Source organism: Neovison vison, chromosome 9 (genome assembly GCF_020171115.1).
Source record: "Neovison vison isolate M4711 chromosome 9, ASM_NN_V1, whole genome shotgun sequence".
In the NCBI taxonomy this organism is placed as follows: domain Eukaryota; kingdom Metazoa; phylum Chordata; class Mammalia; order Carnivora; family Mustelidae; genus Neogale; species Neogale vison.
In genome coordinates, this window is record NC_058099.1 from 9347121 (window position 1) to 9368314 (window position 21194).

General features: G+C 41.1%; 1 protein-coding gene across 7 annotated transcripts in view; it reads left to right on the top strand.

Moving 5' to 3' along the window:
* The first annotated feature begins 7360 nt into the window (after positions 1 to 7360).
* The window catches only part of MAPKAP1 (MAPK associated protein 1), a 245365-nt gene continuing 231531 nt past the window's right edge, over positions 7361 to 21194 (top strand). For 4 of the 7 annotated variants that reach the window (XM_044264899.1, XM_044264903.1, XM_044264900.1 and 1 more), the window contains exons 1-2: positions 7361 to 7597; positions 9889 to 9979. The gene's annotated coding sequence lies outside the window, so the exon portion shown is untranslated. Of the gene's footprint in view, positions 7598 to 9888; positions 9980 to 21194 lie in introns of those variants that run through there. The other 3 variants (XM_044264901.1, XM_044264902.1, XM_044264905.1) reach the window with 2 other exon arrangements.

Sequence of the window (21194 nt, forward strand, 5' to 3'; positions counted from 1 at the left end):
TCTTTCAACAATTGCTTACCTCATTTATTTTTCACTCAGGAAAAAAAAATTTTTTTTTTTAGATTAATTTATCTAGGGTGCCTGAATGGCTCAGTTGGTTAAGTATCTGACTTTGGCTGGGGTCATGATCTCAGGGCCCTGGGATCCAGCCTTCGTGGGGCTCTGTGCTCAGTGGGGAGTCTGCTTGAGGATCCTCTTTGTCCCTTTCTCTCTCCCTCTCCCCTTGCACATGCATGCGCTCTCTCTCTCTCTCTCTCTCTCTCTCGCACGCATGCGAGGAGGGGCAGAGGGAGGGAGGAGGGAGAAGCAGACTCCCCACTAAGCAAGAAACCTCATGCACGGCTGGACCCCACAACCCCAAGATCATGACCTGAGCAGAAATCCAGAGCCAGACGCTTAACTGACTGAGCCAGCCAGGTGCCCCTCAGAAAATATTATTGAGTACATAATACAGTTGTCGTGGATCACTGATGCAGAGATAAGTATTCCGGGGGGGGGGTGTCACTCAACATATGTGGAGGAATGTGTTAGCCTAGGTAAGATCATTGACTGATAATCCTTATCCACTGCCATATAAATATTTCCTGAGCATCAACGATTTTGTTCCTTCTGTGCCAGTCACAAGGGATGCTATGATGACTGAAATACGTCTCTGTCCAGGTTCCTTCTAGTTTAGAAGATTGGCTCTCATAGAGTCAGGGGAGCTGAGCAAATGATAGAGTTACAGGAAAGATTTAAAATAACACTCTTTGGAGACCTAGACATCTTAGTACAAGGGCAACTTTAGTTTTCCTGGATTGTATAAGTCCAGCACAGATCGCATGCACAGGTAGGTGCTTAATAAATGCTCATTGAAGGTGAGGATGATGACTTGAGATAAGGAAAATCTGAAACCTCTCTCTAGGGATGTGGTTCAGGGGATGGAATGCTTTAGAAAGAGTCTATGTGAGAGAAGACTAAAAGAATTGAGGTTTCTTATACTATATCATGGAGAAAAGAAAGGTGTGGACAAAATAACCATCTTCAAATATCTAAGGAGATATCACTCATGTGTTTTAAACATCAGTTCTTGTCTTCTCAGGGCAGGACAAGAGGGAATTATCTTAAACAAGAACAGAAGGGACTTATCAATCAATGGGAAGGAACCTACCTAAAAGGATTATAAGATGGTGGAAGGCAAGATGATTTTGAGAAAGGACATGGTTATTTTAGGAACAGGGGCTGCTGATTATTACTGGGGAAGTGCAGAACTTGGGGTCTCCAAGTCAGCCAATTACTAGCTAAATGATCTCAAGGAAGTGATTTCAACTTTCTGAGGGTCAGTTATTTGATTTGTTAAATGGGGATAATAACAATATTTATTTATTTATTGGGTTGTTGTGAGGATTGAAAAGGCATTAGGAATATCTGTGCCAGGCACAGAATAAGGTGCAACCAATGATGGATTATTCATTGCTATTAATCAATGCTGGTCCTACATGGGGGGAAAAAAATCACACCACCATTCTACACATAAACATAAGCTGTCTTTTCAGAGACATCAAACCAACAATTACTGCTGTATATTGTGAGACTTACAGTCTCGTCGAAAACACATGTTGTGAACACTCAGAAAGTGAAATAAAATAAGATTAAAATAATAGCGTCAGTAGAGTGAAGAGGTTAAGAGCATGGAGTCAATAAAATGTGTGAGCACTTGGAACAGTGCCTGCCACCTAGGAATTGTTTGCCCTTGACAGAACAAAACCACAGTGCAAACTAAGGTCAATTTTTAAGTGAAAGCTTCAAAAAAGACGTATATGGGTTCTCCGATGGGAGAAATTGCTCCAAATTAGTGTACATCAAACAAACAGGTGGATAAAGGTTTGAACGCATTGATCAGAAGGATCTTAGCTGTCACAAGCAATGAACAGTTATTCACTATTTGGATGTCCTAAGCTTTTATTTTTAAAACATTTGCAGGCACTACTTTGAATACCCTCCTTCTCAGCTTCAAAGAAAGACATTTGTTTCTGATATTTTGAATACACCCAAGAAACAGTTCTCTACATTGTGACTGTATTCTATAAACTTGACTTCATAGCAATTATAACTCTGCAACACATTTAACTTACTAATATTTATTGAAATATTTTTAGCTGCAAAAACATTTTATGTTCACTATTATTTATTAATGCCCTGTTTTAAAATATTACACATAAAATTTATTCCAGTGCACATTAGTAAATAAATTACGCTTGTAATTTCTAATGCATTTTTAATTATAAATTTATCCATGTCTACCTTTATTTATGATAGTGGTGTCTCACTGTTGAACATACTGTATATTAATGGAGACACTGTTAATTATGCATTCTTAGAAGTTGCATTCGACAAAACATACGAGTCTTTTTTTTATATCCTAAGTCCTGTTAACATCAATTAATTTAGGAGTTGGCATTCACAGTACTAGCTAACCTTTAGAGCAAGAAAAGATACTATTAGCAGCTGGTTACAGAGCCTGGGTTTGGGGAAAAGACTCCAATTATATATAAATGTAGCCAAAGAGATGCTATCTAATGCCAGCCAGATGTTTCATTTTCACCCCAAGCATCTAAAAAGGGATCCTCACCAGAAATAATATTCAGTACAAAACACACTAGCACAAAGCTCAGCAAATCTCTGCAGAGCCCCCAGAACTGATCTATAAACCAAAGCATTGGTTTAAGATTTTCTGGTTGGTTAATGCTGTGTTTCCCAACCACCCACCAAACTCACCTTATTAGAAACAATACATTTGCTTAAAAAATTTCTTCCCATTTGGGGAGTGTGGGTGGCTCAGTGGGTTAAAGCCTCTGCCTTCCACTCAGGTCATGATTTCAGGGTCCTGGGATCAAGCCTCGCCTAGGACTCTCTGCTCAGCAGGGAGCCTGCTTCCCTTCCTCTCTCTCTGCCTGCCTCTCTGCCTACTTGTGATCTCTGTCTGTTAAATAAATAAATAAAATCTTAAAAAAAAATTTCTTCCCATTCAATGTTATTTTAATTAGAAAAAATACTATATTGCTCTGAGATTGTGTACTTCCTGGGGGCTTCCTTAAAATAGTTTGAATGGATATTTGACTAATATACTGTTGTCCTGAAATTGCTTTGTACAATAGGAGTGTAAATGCCTATGTTTTCCCCTCTGGAAACAAAATATCTATTTCAAAAGGAAAGGAAACCAAAATTGGGGAAATAGCAGGGAAACATATTCACATATATAAAATATTAAGAGCACACATTTGCAGAGAAACTAGAAGGTGCTTCTGTTTTCCCACAGCTCTGGCAGGGCTTGAAAGAGCGTTACTTTCATCCTATTGTGTTTATTCTCAGCTTGTTGTCATAGGCTTGGCTAAGTGGTATTTTCCGTGTGTAAATTCTGCTTATACAAAATAAGATTTCCAATTGCTTCATTCATGTGCATATTTTGAGCATTTTTTCTCTTAACACACGTTTTACCAAGTATTTATGGTGTTTTAAGATTTTAGTATCAAAAGACATAACAGACGTTCCTTTCCTTATGGCCTGTGAAGGAGACAGATATATGTTCAAAGAACAGAAAATGTGATAATTGTTGAACACAGAAAATGAAGCTCTTCATGTGGTCTAATAGGGAGAAGTGTTCTGGGAAAGCTTCCTGGAGGAAGCAGTATATAAATTGGGTCTTCAAGAATGAATGGAATATACTTAGAACTAGCTACAATGCCATGCACACACACGCATTTTAAAAGTACTTGGGGGTTGGGGCACCTGAATGGTGTAGTCAGTTGGGCAGCTGACTCTTGGTTTTGGCTCAAGTGGTGATCTTCAACTGATATTGAGATTTAAGTGAGATTGAGCCCCGTGTTGGGCTCTGCACTCAGTATAGAGTCTGCTCAGGACTCTGTCTCCCTCTGCTCCTTCCCCACTACATGTTGTATAGAAACCTAAGATTGTTGTACAATGTTGTATACAAACCCAAGATTGCCACTAGAGAGGCCACCAGGGGACCTGGTGGCCTCTCTAGCCATCTTAGAACTTCCAGCCGTCTGGCTGCCATTGACTGAGAGGGAAGACTGGCAGAATAACTGCCCACCAAGCCATAAAATCTTAAGGAATAATAAGTTAAAAAAGAAGAAGGAGGAGGGGAAGAAGGAAGAGGAGGAGTAGAGGAGGAGGAGGTGCATGAAGAAAAGTTGACTGAGTAGAAAGAAATAGGGCAATTGAAGTCTGCGCAGGAATTGTGGAAAGCAAATGCATAAGGCCCTGGTTCTTGCTGCTGATCTTGGTGTACTAGACCATAAGATCCGACATTTACAGAACACTTCCTGTATGCCAGACAATGTTCTAAGCAGTTTCCACATAGTATCTCATTGAATCCTCACAACAACGTAGATAAAGGAACTGAGATATAGAGAAAACAAATAACTTACTGGAGGCACACAGCTAATGGGTGTCTTTGAACCTTTGTCCATTGCCCCTGTTCTAGTCCTGGAGACGAGAAGAAAATGAACCTCCATCCTCTACTATGGTCTCCTCCTTGCAATTGGTCTGTCTACTCTCGTCCTCATCTGCCTACCTTCCTAACACCGTTCCAGTTGGTTTCCTTCTCACCCTATGTCTATCCATCTTCCTGGGAGTCTTCGAGGTCCTGATGGCATCTCAGTTCCTTGATTGTCTCTCTCTCTCTCTTTTGTTTTAGATTTTATTCATTTATTTGAGAGAGAGCGAGAGAGCCAGGAGAGGGGCAGAGAGGATTTTTCCCAAGCAGACTCTGTACTGAATGTGGAGCCTCATGTGGGGCTTAATCTCACAACCCTGAGATCATGACCCAAGCTGAAAACAAGAGCCCAGTGCTTAACTGACTGAGCCACCCAGGTGCCCCTATCTTACTTTCAATAACTTTTTTCTCCATTCTACTTCTGTCAGGACCTCACTGTCCCATGGCTCGTTATCTGAGGTTATAAAGACATCATCTCTGAGAATAACTTCCATCTTTCTGCCTTACTTCACTGGTGAACTTTATCACATATGTTCTGGGACCTACAGGCTAGTGACATGAGCCTTTCTGGAATCCTCTTATATACACCTAGCCAGCGTCCATTCTATGGCCCTTTAAAAAGTACTCTAAAGTGGTGCCTGGGTGGCTCAGTGGGTTAAAGCCTTTGCCGTCGGCCCCAGTCATGATCCCAGGGTCCTGGGATGGAGCCCGCATTGGGCTCGCTGCTCAGTGGGGAGCCTGTTTCCTCCCCTCTCTCTTTGCCTGCCTCCCTGCCTACTTGTGACCTCTCTCTGTCAAATAAATAAATAAAATCTTAAAAAATAAATAAATAAAAAGTACTCTAAAAAGCTAAGGTGGTAAACTCCTTGACCCTATCACACTTGTCCAGTAAAACTGTTTCTTAGGATTAAGCCAATTGCTTACTCTTTCTGTACCTGTATCTTGACCTTTGAAATTAACAGTTTTATAAAAATCACACAAACTGTTATATTAGTATCATCATAAATCCAGAGTCTCCATTCTCAATGGAGACATTGTCCTTGAAATCTTTTCATATTTCCCTGTATTCCAACTTGCCCACTAATTCAAATTCAATCAAACTTGACTATACGTTTCATGAGGGCGGAGTCCCTGTCTGGTTTTTTCACCACTGAATCTCCAGTGCCTAGGATAAGCTTAATACATATGCACTTGATCAGTATCTGTTCACTGACCGAGGTGTAGTAATAATGTAAGCATATTATGTAAATGTCAGCTATGTGCCAGGCCCTTTTCTATGCAAGTTGTATGTATGAACTCATTTAATCCTCTTTTTTTTTTTTTTAAAAAAGATTTTACTTATTTATTTGACAGAGAGAAATCACAAGTAGATGGAGAGGCAGGCAGAGAGAGAGAGCAGAGAGCCCGATGCGGGACTCGATCCCAGGACCCCGAGATCATGACCTGAGCCGAAGGCAGGGGCTTAACCCACTGAGCTACCCAGGCGCCCCTCATTTAATCCTCTTGACAACCCAGTGAGGTTAGTTAGGACTTGTCGTTCCCATTTTACAGAGAAGGAAACTTATAGGGGCTACTTGAAGTATGAGGTCACAAAACTAGTGAAAGGTACAGTTCCTTAGAACCTGTACAAGCTTAGAGGGTCCAGCTGATTTCAGTTTTAGATAGTTCGAGTTTTATATATTGGAGGGACAAACAGCAGCTCTGCTTCAGACTGGAGTTCAAGAGGAAAGTGAAAATGAAAATTAATATTTAGGAGAGAAGAGCTAGTCCGGTGGCCTTAGAAAACAGGATTTTCAAACCTTGTTCACACACTTTGGTTTAGCAGAGCACCTCCAACAGGTCCCCAGTGGAACTGTGGTGTTGTGTGTGCAAGAAAGCATTTGGGTGTCAAGGTTCTTTTTTTCCCATGTAGGAGCTAAGAGATCAGTCACATATTTGAAAACAAGGGGGAGGATACATGGTGTGTTTGTTGGTGACTTTAATATTGTGTAATGATGTGCCAGGGTTGAAATTCAGCCTTGTTTTCCTTTTGCTAAGGTGCATTTTTTAGAAGTTATCTGGGCTCTCTCTCAGGAGAGAGATCCTATCACTGCACTACTTGAGTCGTCCTTTCCCCTACACGGTATCTTCCCCCGGTTCTGTCAGGAGAGAGACGGCCAACAGTGAGCTCCTTTTCTGTGCAACTCCTCTTATCTTACGGAAACCTCCCTTCAGTTATTTAAAAAAAATTTTTTTTTCACTTATTTTTTTGAAGTATAGTTGACACACAATTCCCTGCAGTCCTTGAGGAAGACAGGTTATTTCCATTTTAAGGTAACAAGGGTAATAACTAATATTTACTGGGTATTTATGCATCAGGCACTGTGCGAAGTGCTTTACAAGCATCATCCCATTCCATTTTCACAGGAATACTCTAGAACTGGAACTACTGTATGGATGAGAAAACCGAGACAAGAGAGGAGAAGGGTCATTTCCGAAGCTACACAACCACTTATGTTTGGCATTAGAACCCAAGTTTTTGCGACCCAGACGTAAAGCTGTCTCGTCACTCATTTCTGGATGAATTGAGAACTTTCTTCCATAGAGAAAGGAGATGGAGATTTGAAGGAGAACCCTAATGTTGATTTCTATGCGACGCAAATACACGGGTTGACACGTCCGTCACATTCCCAGCTAGCAATCTGTGACTCAGGCCTTAACCGGACCGCAGAAGTGCAGCGCATGCGTACGGCCTCCTGTTCGGCCCCGCCCCCCGGGAGGGCTTCGCTCCTTGCTCTCTGCTCTGGGGCTTGCGCACTACGTCCCCAGCCAGCGGCTTCTTCCCGGTCGGGGACTTCCGGTGCGCGAGGTGCGGTTCCGGGTCGTGGCGCGGCTCAGGGTAACAGGGCTGCCGCTTGGCCGGCCGGCGGCGGCGAGCAGTGAGGGCATGAGGGCGAGCCGGGAAAGAGGCAGTTGAGCCGGCGGGGAGGAGCGCCAGTTCCCGAGGATTCCCAGAGTGCGGAGCTCGGGTCAGGGGCCGGGAGACGCGGGGAAGCCGGGCCCTTCCCTCAGGAGCGTGTCCCGGAGCCGACCCGGCCCGTAGTGTGGCAGCAGCTTCAGGTAAAGGTTGCCCCAGCCGCTAGCTCCCTCGCACACCCTCCCGTCAGCCCACCCGAGGATCCCAACCCTCCTCACTCCTCCGCTCTGGGCGCTGCCCCGGGGGGTAGCCTGCCTGGCCCTTGTCTCCATTGAGCATCCGTTTCCTCGTCCTTTCCAGAACTGGAGGGTGCTGTGAGCCTGACAGCTGGGTGTATGACTGGGGGAGGAGAAGCCAGTGGACTGGGTCGTGCTGTGTGGGGGGAGGGTTGGCTCTGGCATTTTCTGCCCCTGCCACTGGGCAACATGTAGGTGTCCTAATCTTCATAACATGCAAATTGTTTTTAAAGCATTGTCTTTGTGGTCCCCGTTTCCTTAGCTCTCCTTCTCCCCAGCTGTCCCAAAGGAGTAAGCAGCCTCGCAAAACTTTTTTCTAGCTGGAGTGCTGCTGGAACTTGGATTCAGCTTTTTATGAGAATGGCAAGGAGTCTTCTAAATCTGGTGAAGGCTTAAAAAAAAAAAAAAAGTAGTTTAAACAAGATTATTACTTTAACTGAAGACCCAAAATTTGACTCCTTTTGGAGTCAACAGATTGCTTAAAATTTTATTTGGAATGCATGCAAGTAATTCTTGAAGCCCGTTACGGTACATGGCCCTGCGCAAAGCATCACGTTATAAACCAAAACCAGGAAAGGTAAAAACTTCCCCAGGTTAAACAGATGGAGACAGGTCTTAACACACATCAGTTAAAACAAAGTCAGCATTCTCATTCTGTTTTTCACAAGCAAAAGGGGAGGATTATTCATTTAAAAGCCTAGTACAAGAGGAAAAGTTAGCACTGTTTTTTTAATGATTTTTAAAAATAGATTATTTATTTATTTATTTGATAGAGATCACAAGTAGGCAGAGAGGCAGGCAGAGAGAGAGAGAAGGGGGAAGCAGGCTCCCCGCTGAGCAGAGAGCCCTACGCGGGGCTCCATCCCAGGACCCTGGGATGGCAGAGGCTTAAACCACTGAGCCACCCAGGCGCCCCAGCACCGTTTTTTTATTCCTCATTTTGTGACCCCACACAAGGTGGTTAGTAAATGCTGAAAGAGTTCTTGATGAAGTGTTGATTATTGTGTTCATCTTGTTCAGTTTACACACTTCCAAGTTTGCCGGAGCTTGTGAGGCATGCTAGTGGCCCCTTTGTCATTTAGCGTTGTGCTCATATCTACTTTTAATTACTGTGATGCCAGACAGTACTCACATTGTATACCTCTTGATCTAGCTCCAGCTATGCTTGAAAAAGCCCCCTTCCTTAATTCCCTACTTGATCCTTTACTCTAGGTAAGTAGGACCTCAAATGGAAGAGTCAGGATAAATTTTACATCTGGTATGAGACAGAGGTAGGATTCAAACCCAGGTCTGTCTCATGCCTGCATCTGTGCTTTTTTTCATTATATGCTTTGCCCTCTTTCACACACTGTAACATTATATGAAACTACATACAGAAGAAACTATAAACGAGAAAAACTATGAATGTCAAAATCAGTGGTACAGATAGCCCTTTAAATGTCGAAAAGACTATGATCTTCCAAGGTCAGAAGGTGGTAGGTGGGTCAGTTCAACTTTGAATAGGAGCATGGAAGACCTATAGAGAGTAACATGGACTCTGGATTCAGTTCATTGTCCCTCCTCTTACTTCTTGACTTTTGGAAAGTTTCTTAATTCCAATCATTATTTTCCTCAAGTATGGGTTGGGTTAGAGGGATAATATCTCATAGAATGTAGTGAGTATTTAATGAGCTAATGTGGATAAAGGGCTTGATACATGCTTAAGGTCCCCTGAAATGATAGTTGTAAGATGCAAAGATGCAATGTCTATGATGGTTTTAGAGTGGCAAGTAGACCAGACTGAGTAAAGCAAGCCATTGCTTCTTATAGTGGGGATACTGGGAGGTAAATTGGAGGGTCTATAGGAGTCAGAGTCAGTGAGGGCTTTAGCGTCAGTCAAGAGAGGTAAAGTCCAGTTTCTGCTCATAATTTTTCCAGTTAATAAATGCTCTGACGATCTCTGATTCATTCAGCAGTGCCAGGGAAAGTGTTAAGACCCTGGAGATGTAAAAAGGCATAAAACCAGCGCCCACCCCGAGGTGGTTGACATTCCAGTGGGGGAGATGTAAGTATGCACAGGTAAACCGTAGGAAAGTACCATGCCAGCCGTCTCCACAGGGTACTTTAGAGCACACAGGAGGGAACACTGGTAATGGTAGCTAATGAGCACTTACTGTCTGCTAGCATTGTGTTAAATGCGTTGTCTCATTCCCATACAGAAAAGGTGTTAGCATCCTGTTTCTACAGACGAGGAAACTAGAACGCAGAGAAGTTAAAGAAGTTCCCTGAGTGTATGCAGCGGTTGGAGCTGTGAGTAGAAGGGATTATCTGCTAGACTTTGGTGTTTGTACTCACTGTGGTGTGGATGGGTGGATGGGGACCCTCTGAATAGACTTGAGAGATGCTAGCCCTTGAGCCATAGCGTCGGAGTAGCTTGGGTGTGCTTCACTATGCTAGACCACAGGGATAATGAGGAGGGAACGTGGCAGCTGCTAAGCTCGTGGCCTTATCTATCACGGTAAATATATATATAGTTTTTGGTGCAGTGGAGGACTTGTTTTATTTGTTGACTCATAACTGAAGACTTTAGAAATCTGCAGCTCAGTCGATTTGTATGTATTTCAGGGGAAGAGAATTTGATGGAAATCTCTTATTCTGATACATAGGCCTTATTGTTAAGGACACAGCAATAGATGCCAAATTATATGACTAGGAATTCTGTCACATTGCATTTTTTCCCCCAGGGGAGGTGCCCTGATCTTGTGTTTTCTGTGAGTTTGAGGTTTTAGAGAAGTTTTGACTCCACAGTTAGCACATTTCAGCTTGTGCTAAATTTAAAACAATTGAGCACGTATATATTTAGTCATCGTTAAATGTTTTTGTGCATCTTACTTCCTTCAGTCTTTGTGGTTCTGTGAGATAGGTGCTGTTACCCCCACGGAACACATGAGCAACCTCAGACTTAGTGGTTAAATATATTACCCAACTCACATAGCTAGTGAGTGATAACACCAGAAAAAATAGGCCAAAGAAGAATAAACAAGTATTTATTAGTTCTCTTTGGAGCATGTACCTCAGGGTCTTCTAGCTCAAGTGCCCATGATAAAAGAGTAGGACAGACCTCGGTGAACTGGCTGGCATAGGACCAGTCTGAAGGTAACAGTTGCTGCTCAGCTCCAGTTGCTTATTGCTGTCTGAGGAAGGGGTCTGGTGTCCCTGGATCTTCTGAGGGATGATATTCTTTTGGTTTTTTATTTGTATTTTATTTAAAAAATTTTTAATTTTAATCCCAATGAGGGATAATATTCTTTTTTTGGCCGGGAGAGGATAATATTCTTGAGGGGGCATTCAAGAGATGCTTAAAATCTGGATTTTAATGAATTTAATTTTAAAATTTGCCATTTAAAAAACTGCCGTATAGACCAAAGCACATCTGCGGGCTATGTACAGTCCAGGCTGCCTGATTATGAACTCTCATCTACCTGATGACTGAAATTTTGGTACCCACTGTTCAGAACAGGAGGTACAACACATGTAATGATTATTGATCAGAAGTCTACTGGTAGGGCGCCTGGGTGGCTCAGTGGGTTAAGCCGCTGCCTTCGGCTCAGGTCATGATCTCGGGGTCCTGGGATCGAGTCCCGCATCGGGCTCTCTGCTCTGCAGGGAGCCTGCTTCCTCCTCTCTCTCTCTCTGCCTGCCTCTCTGCCTACTTGTAATCTCTCTCTGTCAAATAAATAAATAAAATCTTTAAAAAAAAAAAAAAAAAGAAGTCTACTGGTAAATTGCCAGAGTAGGTATATTGTAATTAACATACTGATTGTGTTTGGGGAAGTGACGGAGTGAATACTTTTGTTATATCATGAGGCTAATTTTCAGGAGGGATAGGATTCAGATGAGGAGATGACCTTGTAATACTTTTGATTTGTGTTCTTAGCATTTTTTTTTTTTAAAGATTTTGCTTATTTATTTGACAGACAGAGATCATAAGCAGGCAGAGAGAGAGAGGGGGAAGTAGGCTCACCACTGAGCAGAGAACCCGATGTGGGGTTCGATCCCAGGACCCTGGGATCATGACCTGAGCTGAAGGCAGAGGCTTTAACCCACTGAGCCACGCAGGCACCCCTGTTCTTACCACTTTAAATGCTACCAGATTCTTGTCTTTTGGTTCTCTTTGTAGTACATGAAGTGAATGAACAAGGAGAGTAATTATAAATTCTTGAGATGAAGAAACTGGTGCCCAGTGAATGACAGTTTAGTAGAAAGTGCACCGGATTGAGAGGGACTCGAATTCTGAATTCAGTATGCCACTAACAGCCTTTTGATTTTGGTCATTTACAAATCCTTGAATATTTTTCCCATCTGGATAATCATGAGGAGCTCAACTCAAGTCCTGCTAAGGTCTTTCCAGGATGCCAAGCTTCCTGGTTCTAAATGACACTCTTAAAGTCACACAAGTGATTATCGGCAGACCCCAGTGGAGAATGGTTCATATCTAAAATGCTGCTCTTTCTCTCATGATGGCAGGTAGGGAGCTACTCCTCAGCTCTTCCCTCTGGTCTGTGTTCATCACTAATTCTGGGAAAGGACCTTGATAGGCCAGGTGCTTCCCAAATGCATACAGTGGTTTGTTGACTTTATATATACAAGATTGAAAGGGGGCATAGAGACACCCAGCATAGTGAGAGAAATATAGTCAGGGAGTTCCCAGCCCAAGGGTTTATTTTTATTTTAATACCCAGCCTCCACAAGGTGAGAATTGAAGAAATATTGTTCTTCTACATACTGGTTTTCATTCATACTCTGTTGTATAAGGAAATAGCATAGAATATAAAATGAAGAAAATAAATCCTGACCAGCCACTCAAAATTTATTATCTCTAGTTGGCAGCAATCTAGATATACAGAGGAAATAGATTTAATAGAAGAAACAAAATTTGGACCCAAAGAAGAAAACAGTTTTAAGTAATTGAAAGTGAGAAAAATGGGAGAAACCACTTAAACGACAAAACTTAAAATCGGGAATAGCAAGAAGGTACTAAAATGACTATTGGAATTAGATTATAGTAATCACTTGTGAAATAGAGTCATGTCACATTTACTCCTAAATATATGCGTTGTTAGATTTTCATATCCTATACTTGAGTATATTTTTATAAGTTTGGGTATATTTTTATTTTATGCTTTTATTGATACAGATAAAATGGACTGAATATGTAAAACTTAAAAAAAAATAACATTCTTAGCTCCCTGTGGACTTACCTTAAGGTACTATATTATAACTAAGTACTCTTTAATAGAGAAAATGGTAGAAAATTGTTGGAAGGACTAATTTTCTTTCTAAAGCAATTTTTTAAAAAAACAGTGTATTTTTGGGGCACCTGGGTGGCTCAGTGGGTTAAGCCACTGCCTCTAGCTCAGGTCATGATCCCAGAGTCCTGGGATCAAGTCCCACATCGGGCTCTCTGCTCAGCAGGGAGCCTGTTTCTCCCCTCACCCTGCCTGCCTCTCTGCCTTCTTGTGATCTCTGTCTGTCAAATAAATAAATAAATCTTAAAAAAAACCACAAAAACAGTGTATTTTTAATCTGAGCTTCCATAGTTGCTGATGTAAAGGAGACTAACGAAGAAGACCTGAGGTTGAATCTTGAAGCCATGTGAGGTGGGGCTTTAGAGTCCCAGACACCTGGATTGGAATGCTGGCTCTGTTATTAACTGTGTGAGCTGGACAGTCTGCGAACTGAGGCCAGCATTGCCAATCTCATCTGGGGCTCAGGAGGATTAAATGAAACCACTTATGTGAGTACCTGGTAATAATGATGCTTCTGAAGAGGTGCAGGTACCAGCGTGCAGGGACGTAATGCATTTAGAGATGGTATAATGTGATGAGAAATGACTCTGCGGAGTGGTCGTGAAGAAGTGAGACTCATTTTCATGTCTGGATGATGATGGGATGATGGGATGAGTCTTGTTCATTTCTAGTTGTGCTCTGTGAATTAGTGTGCCTACCAAGAGTGCACTGTTGGGGCGTTTCCATATGCTTCTTTTCGGTGTAGGGAGGGTTGAATGAAGTCATCTGTTTAGGTTAAATGAATTGATCTGGTAATAACAATAAGGACTTCCAATTGCTTATATTACCTTTTTTTTGGTGTGCCATGGCTGCCCTTTGAAGTTGTTAAAAACAAGGGCTGTGGTCTCTCCTTGTCTCCATCTTAACAAATGCTGAAATGGAAGCTTGAAGTGATTGACAACGGAGAGCTGATAATGACAAAGCTCGGATTCAAACCTCTGAAGTGTTTTGTTTCGTTTTACTGTGACCGCAGTGGTGCTTTTGTCACTATTTCATGCTGTTTTAGATTTGGTTGCTGGCCCTTGTTTTAGGACGGTCATCAACTATGGCTCTTCTTACTCCTTTAAACTTGTTACTGATTATATTGTGTAAGTGTTTGGTTACAGGTATAATCTTATAATACAAAGTTTTAAAGATTTAATAAAACTCTAATCATAATAGTTATTGCTAGCAGAGATTGGTGGTGATTGGTTACAAATATATTGCTAGTGGGAATAGAATTGGTGAAGATTTTCTGGAGAGCACCTTCTCAGTATTTATCCAAGCCTTAAAAAATAAGTCATGCAAGTCTTTTGAGACTAAAAATTCCATTTTTAGAAAAATTTTTCAAGTTTTTATTTAAATTCAGTTAGTTAACATAGAGTATAATGTTAGTTTCAGGTGAATTTGTGATTCATCACTTATATTTGAAATCTGGGGCTCACCAAAAAGTGCCCTCCTTAATCCCCATCACCCATTTAACCATTTAACCCTTCCCCCTGCCCACCTCCCTCCCAGGAACCCTCTGCCCCGCTCCCCTGCTTATGCACGCGTGCACTCTCTCTTTCTCTCTCTCTCTCACATAAATAAATAAAATCTTTTAAAAAAATAGAATATGGTTTCATGTATGTTGACATAAATGATGTTGAGGTACCCAGGTTAGCCTTTCTCTCTTCGCCCAAAATTCTCTTTAAGACAATATCATGGAGGGGCGCCTGGGTGGCTCAGTTGGTTAAGCCTCTGCCTTGGGCTCAGGTCATGATCTTGGGGTCCTGGGATTAAGCTCCACATTCTGCTTCCTGCTTAGTGGGAAGGCTGCTGCTTCCTCTCCCACTCCCCCTGCGTGTGTTCCCTATGTCACTGTGTTTCTCTCTGTCAAATAAATAAATAAGATCTTAAAAACAAAAAAAAGAAAAAACAGTATCATGGAAGAAGAGTTGTATTTGTGTTGGTGGTACCAGTGTCCTCTTTAGTGGCCAGTGGGAGAGTGGTAGCTTTGTGACAGATGTCTTTCAGAGTACACTCCTGTCTCTGAGGTTGGACATTGGTATATGGAGCTTTTATGTGACTTGAATGCTTATATATTGGAAAATGCTCTTTGGTATGGGAAATTATAAGTGTGATTTTCTGTCTCAGTTTTTCTGAGAAAAGGTCAAAATTTAGGTTTTAATTTTTATGCTAACAGTATTTTAAAAAGTATGAATATTAGACTGTCATGATGAATTGGTGCTTTTCTCATTGTCATGTATTTCATAATTGAAATTGCGGTAGTTTCAGCATGTACATATCAGCAAGATGGCCAGTTAGGGTTGTTGTTGTGGTGGTTGTTGTCGTAAATGGTAATTCTCCTATATACGATATAAAAAACATGCAGAAATTTTAACGATGTATTTGAGCATATTTAAATTAGGAAAATACCAGGCAAGATGTTTCTTTTTGTAAACTGCTTCTGTCCAAAGCATTCTGTATATTATCAGAATGAAAAATGACAGCACTTTGTCATCTGTTCAAATTGATATTGCACTCTATGCAGTGACAGCTGAAAAGGCCCACAGGTGCCATATAAAGAGGTGACCATGTTGTCATATTTCATTTCGGCATCCCTCTGCAAAGCCATAATTACCTAATTAGGTTGTTAATTAGGAGATTAGCATTTCACTATATTGATAGAATGCTCTTTACCGGTGTGGGGCTAGATACAGATTTGTCTGCCCTAATTTATAATCTCTGCCTTTTTTGTACTTATTTATTTGCTTAAGTTCCTGATGTGGGGCAATTCAGTTTACCTGAGAAAGAGTTTGTTTGTAAGCTAATGAAGCTTTGATCAGTGGATTAAAGTTGCTGAGTTAAAATGTGAACAGAATTAGAAGTGTGGTCCCATCCCCAAAACGATAATAAAAATTCTTGAGTTGGTAGAATCTGTATGCTTGTTTGCATAGGCAACAAATACATAATAAGAAATAAAATTGTTACACAAAAAAATCCAAATACAAAACCTAAGTCTGAAATGTGATAGAGATTTATTAATCCTAAACTAGACGAAGGCAATTATTTAGTTATCTTGAATAACAAACGTCTGTCACTTACACTGGAGACTTATAAAATATGTTAAGTATTTTGAACATGTTTCAAAACTGAAGCTTGGTTAATGACTTTGGAACAAACGTATTCAGTCTTGTGTTTAGACTTCCTTAGATAGCCATCATGCATCAAGGTTTATCTCATTTGTTTCTTCTGTCCGTTAGTCTGTGCTTGGAACATTCTCTTCTCACGGCCTTTGCAGTCCTGAGTGCTTCTGGAATTTGAAGTATTTCACAGTAACCTTCACTTGGTGAACTGTGTGGAATAAGGGGCATTTCTATCAAGTGTGTCCAAACTTTTTTTGTGGGAGCAGGAAATGGGGCCAGCAACATGATGATTTTCGTATATTTCCACTCCAGTGTACACTCTTTGACTGGAATGCTTATAATTTGTGTTTCGTGTAGCTTTTCTGATCTTTCCAGTTAAGGAGATTCAGAGTTTTAGGAGTGCGTGTTAGGAGCTCCATTCCCACTGTGGTAGTAGTTTTAGCTCCTTTTGATATAATCACAATGAGAGCCATTGTGGAAAGTGCATGTGTACTTAAGTCCCTTTTCTGTGCCATTGTTAGGAAGAATTCCATTTGTTGGTAATGTTCTTTACAATGAAGAAATATTTTAAAATATTTGTATATGAAGAAAATATCATGTGAAATCTTTTAGCAAGTGAAGATTTTGCTTAATTGTAATCATTCACGTATTGGTCATTCTATGCTGACTATCCACGAGGCACTAGGCATATGTCTGGGTATTGAGCAATCAAAACCCTAGACACTGGCTCTGCTCTCATGCGACCTGCAGTCTAGTACAGACTAGTTCGAGAAGTGTTTAGTAATGGGAGTGGAGGTGAGTGTGGAGGAGTATCTACTCTGACCTTGATAAGGTCAGCCCTTCCTGGGGCAAGTGAAGTTGAGTTGGGATCTGAAGGGGGAGGGAGCAAACTGAGCCAGTAGAAGGATGGAGAAAACTGCTCTAGGCAGAGCTGTTCAAAAGCTTGAAAAAAACTGAAACTGAGTTTGGCTGGAGTCAAAAGAAGTAGAGGGTGAGTAGAAGATGGAGCTGCAGATGTAGGCAAGGTTCGGTTTGATTACAGTTCGGGAAGGAACCAAAGGATTTTAAAGACAAGTTAGGAAACGAGTTAGGTGAGAGATGGTGGCTTGGGTTCTGGAGATAAAGAAAAGGGAATGAAATCTAAAGCAAGAGGAGGGTGCATAGGATTAATTACGTGGCTATAGGTTTCACAGAAAGAAAGGAGTCAAGGATTCTAATTTGGACATTGTAATTGCTTTACAATTTTCAGTGTGACATTCTCACACTTAAATGTACTTTAGTACATCAGAGAGAAGAGGTCATGAGACTTCTTTTTCAGTATGACCAAAACACGTACAGTACTACCAACTAGTTTTCTTTGAGGTGACTTGGGAAGAATACTCATATTTGAGTCTCGCTTTTGGTCCTGTATTGTGACCGCAGCTTTGTGGGGTATGCGATAATATCTTACGGAGGTCCAGAGAAACTGCGATTTTCCCAGTTTTCTGTTGCTGGGTTACTGGGTGGTGAAATTGGGAGCACACGGTAGCTCTGCGGAGCCTTGTGTTTTCTACCAGGCAATATTGCCTTTCTGGTTTTATCCCCTTCTGTTTGTTTATTCCAAAGAGAAGAGCAGTAGTCCCCAAGGACCAGTCACGGACAGAGGCATTGTGTTGTTAACTCTGTGGCTTCTCCTGCCCAGCTCAACTGCGGATTAAAGCGCCTGGTGCTTTGGTAGGAGGAGCTATGAACGCACCTGAATGTTTCAGCAAAGTCCCAAGATTCTGCTGGGATTTCTGGCACTAGCATTTAATCTTCCTCAACTAGAAATGTAGATTAGTTACCTTCATACAAGTTCACTAACATATATGAAAGTTCTCCTCCTTTTCTTTAGGAAAAGACTTGGAAGCTCCATTTTTGCATGAGGAATTTCATCTCTCTTTGGTATAATCAACCTATATTGCGAAGTGTTTAAAAAATTTCATGGTTGCAGCTTCCACCACTGTTCAGTTAAGTGATTTGTTGACATCATTATGTTAGAATCTCCCGAAGGAGAAGAAATCGGGGGTGCAGCATGGATTCTAGCCTTCCTGTGTTTCTACACCACCCCCCTTTTTAAAATTAGGGTATAAGTCTTACTGCTGTAAAATTTCCCCCTTTAAAGTGTAGAATTTTATATTCACAAGGTTGTATAACCATCATCACTATATAATTTGAGAACATTTTTATCACCCAGAAGGAAGCCCCATACCCACAAGTAGTTCCTCCTCATTCCTCCCTCCCACAGCCCCTGGCAACCATTAATCTACTTTCAGTGAACCTTTTATATGAATGGAGTCATACATTATGTGGCCTTTTGTGTTTGGCTTCTTTTACTTAGCATAATATTTTCAGTGTTCAAATATGTTGTAACATGTATCAGTACTTCATTTCTTTTTATGGCTGAATAATATTCCATTGTGTGGAGATATACCACATTTTACTTATCCATTCACGAGTTGATGGAAATACGTTTTTTTCCCACTCTTTGGCTATTGTGAATAATACTGCTGTGAACATTCCTGTGCAAGTTTTTGTGTGAGCCTATGTTTTCTCCTCTTTTGGAATGGATTGCTGGGTCATGTGGTAACTCTGCTTAACATTTTATAAAGAACTTCCAACCATTTTCAAAAGTGGCTGCACTATTTTGCGTTCTCACCAGCGGTGTATAAAACCTGTCCCCTTTTTGCTTCTACTCTCTTAAGGCTTTGTTGCTCTGGTTTGGGGTGGAATCTCCCTTAGGCTCTAGGAGTTTCATGAGCCCTTTGTCTTGATAAATGGGAAATATTCCATTTTCCTTTTTCCACAAGGTTTTTTCTCCTTATATTAGACATTAGTGACAGGAAACCAAATAAGGCTTTTCGTCTTTTCCTCTCAAGGACTTCCCAATTCAGTGTTTGGAACTTCTTATTAGATAATGCTGGGGAGAGGGAAAGGCCAGTGAAGAAAGTAACTGCCTAGGAATTTGTGAATTTCCACAGCATGGTTCCTAACTTTAGAATCTAGGGAAAGATTATCTTGGTTTTCACAGCTTCTGGGATTTCTTTTTCTTGCCCCGTCCTTTGACGCTTGCTATTCCTTGGATTTTGTTTCTAAGTTACTGCTCTTCTTTCCTTATATGTTTTCCCTGGGTAAGTTTATTCGCATCTACAGCTTCATCTGTCATGTGTATGTTGATATCTTCCAAATTTGCTCAGATCTTTCTCCTAGGCTTCAGATTTGCATATCCTTTGTGTGTCACTTATATGTTGTAGTCTCCCGAACTCACTCAGACCTCATTCCTGGGCTGTCAGGTTTACATCATGATGAATCTGTTTCATAGATATCGCAGGTTCACTGCGTCTGAATAATTCCTCATTTTCCCTCTACCTATTAAGCTGTTCCTACTTTTGAGTTTACAGTTTCATTTGTTGGCTCTCGTGTAGGCCAGAGAGTCTCCCCTTCTCCTTCGCTGTCCACATCCAGTCACCCAGTTCTAGCAGTTTTATTTTCTTCATATTTCTTACCTATTTCCTAAAATTTTTGACCTTTCGCTGCCTTACTTCAGATTTCATCATCTTTCCCTGAGCTGTAGTCACCGTTTCATAACTAATCTTATGTCTTGTTCATCAGATTAATCTGTGCACCTGCCAGATCAGTCCCATGAGCACATGAAGTGCTCATCTAACCAGCAACTTTGAACTCTGTGTAGTCTTAGCTACTGAAAACACATTCTGCTGTTTCTTGTTTTAATGCCTTATCTCATGTTGTTTTTTCTACTTGCAAGAGATGAGTTTGTCTCTTTGACTCCTCTTCCAGCCATCCAGCTTCTCATCTTTGAATATTCATCTTAGAGCGAGGAGTCATTGCAGTAGTAATTGTAGACGTTTGGATGTGGTTCACCATGGGCCAGACACTATTATATGCACATAACATGAGAATTCATTAAATCCTCCCAACAATCCTTTGAGATAGACACCAGAATTATTCCTGTTTACAGATGTGTAAACAGAGGCACTGAAATTGTTACTTTGCCTAGGTCCTGCAGTGAGTGATTAGCTAAGTTCAGATTTGAACCCAAGCAGTCTGATGCTTGATTGCTTGCTCTTTGTCTCTCCTACATACCCTTTGTCAACGTACCTGATTCTCTGTGCTTCCCCAACCTCAAAAGTTAGTTATCTTCATCCTGCTTCTGTAGTAACCCAGGCATGGCCCAAAGTTAATCTGAAGTCTGTAGACAGATCTGGAGCAAATTTTATTTTTAACATTTTTGATCAAGGAGGCAGCATTATAGATTACTTAATTTCCAGCCCTCCCCCTCCCCCCACTTTTTTTAAGGAGACTAAGTTGGAAGTAATCACTTTGCATTATCCTGATCTTAGTCAGTCATCTCTGTGAAGCCTTGTCTGAATATCTGGTTTTATTTAGAGATTTTTCCTTTGTGTTTCCATAGTACTTTGTTACAGAATCCTCTAGCATTGTTCTCACTCTTTATTTTTTTAAAAATTTTTTTATTTAAATCCAGTTTAATTAACATATACTGTATTATTAGTTTCAGAAATAGAATTCAGTGATTCATCAGTTGCCTACAACATTCAGTGGTCATTACATCATGTGCCTTCCTTAATGCCCGTCACCCAGTTACCCCCATCTCGTCACCCACCTCCCCTCCAGCAACTCTCAGTTCGTTCCTGATAGTTCACAGTCTCTTATGGTTTGCCTCCCTCTCTGTTTTCATCTTATTTTGTTTTTCCTTCCCTTCCCCTATGTTCATGTTTTGTTTCTTAAATTCCACTTATGAATGAACTCTTTATTGTGACCATTTATGTACTTATCTCCTTTTTTTGACTCCCTTGCTTGCCTGTTGGGGATAGGGAATAAGACTTACTACTTTATACTCCTCACTGCCAGCATGGAGGAGGTATTTCTGCTTGTTGAATGAACAGGGAAGTCTGCTTATACCCATATTAGATTAGTGAGAGAAGAGGATTAAGAGGAGTGTGATGAAATGGACTTACATTGGAAATTTAAGGCAGGGTATAGTAATTGTGTGGAGCAGGAATTCTGGAGTCA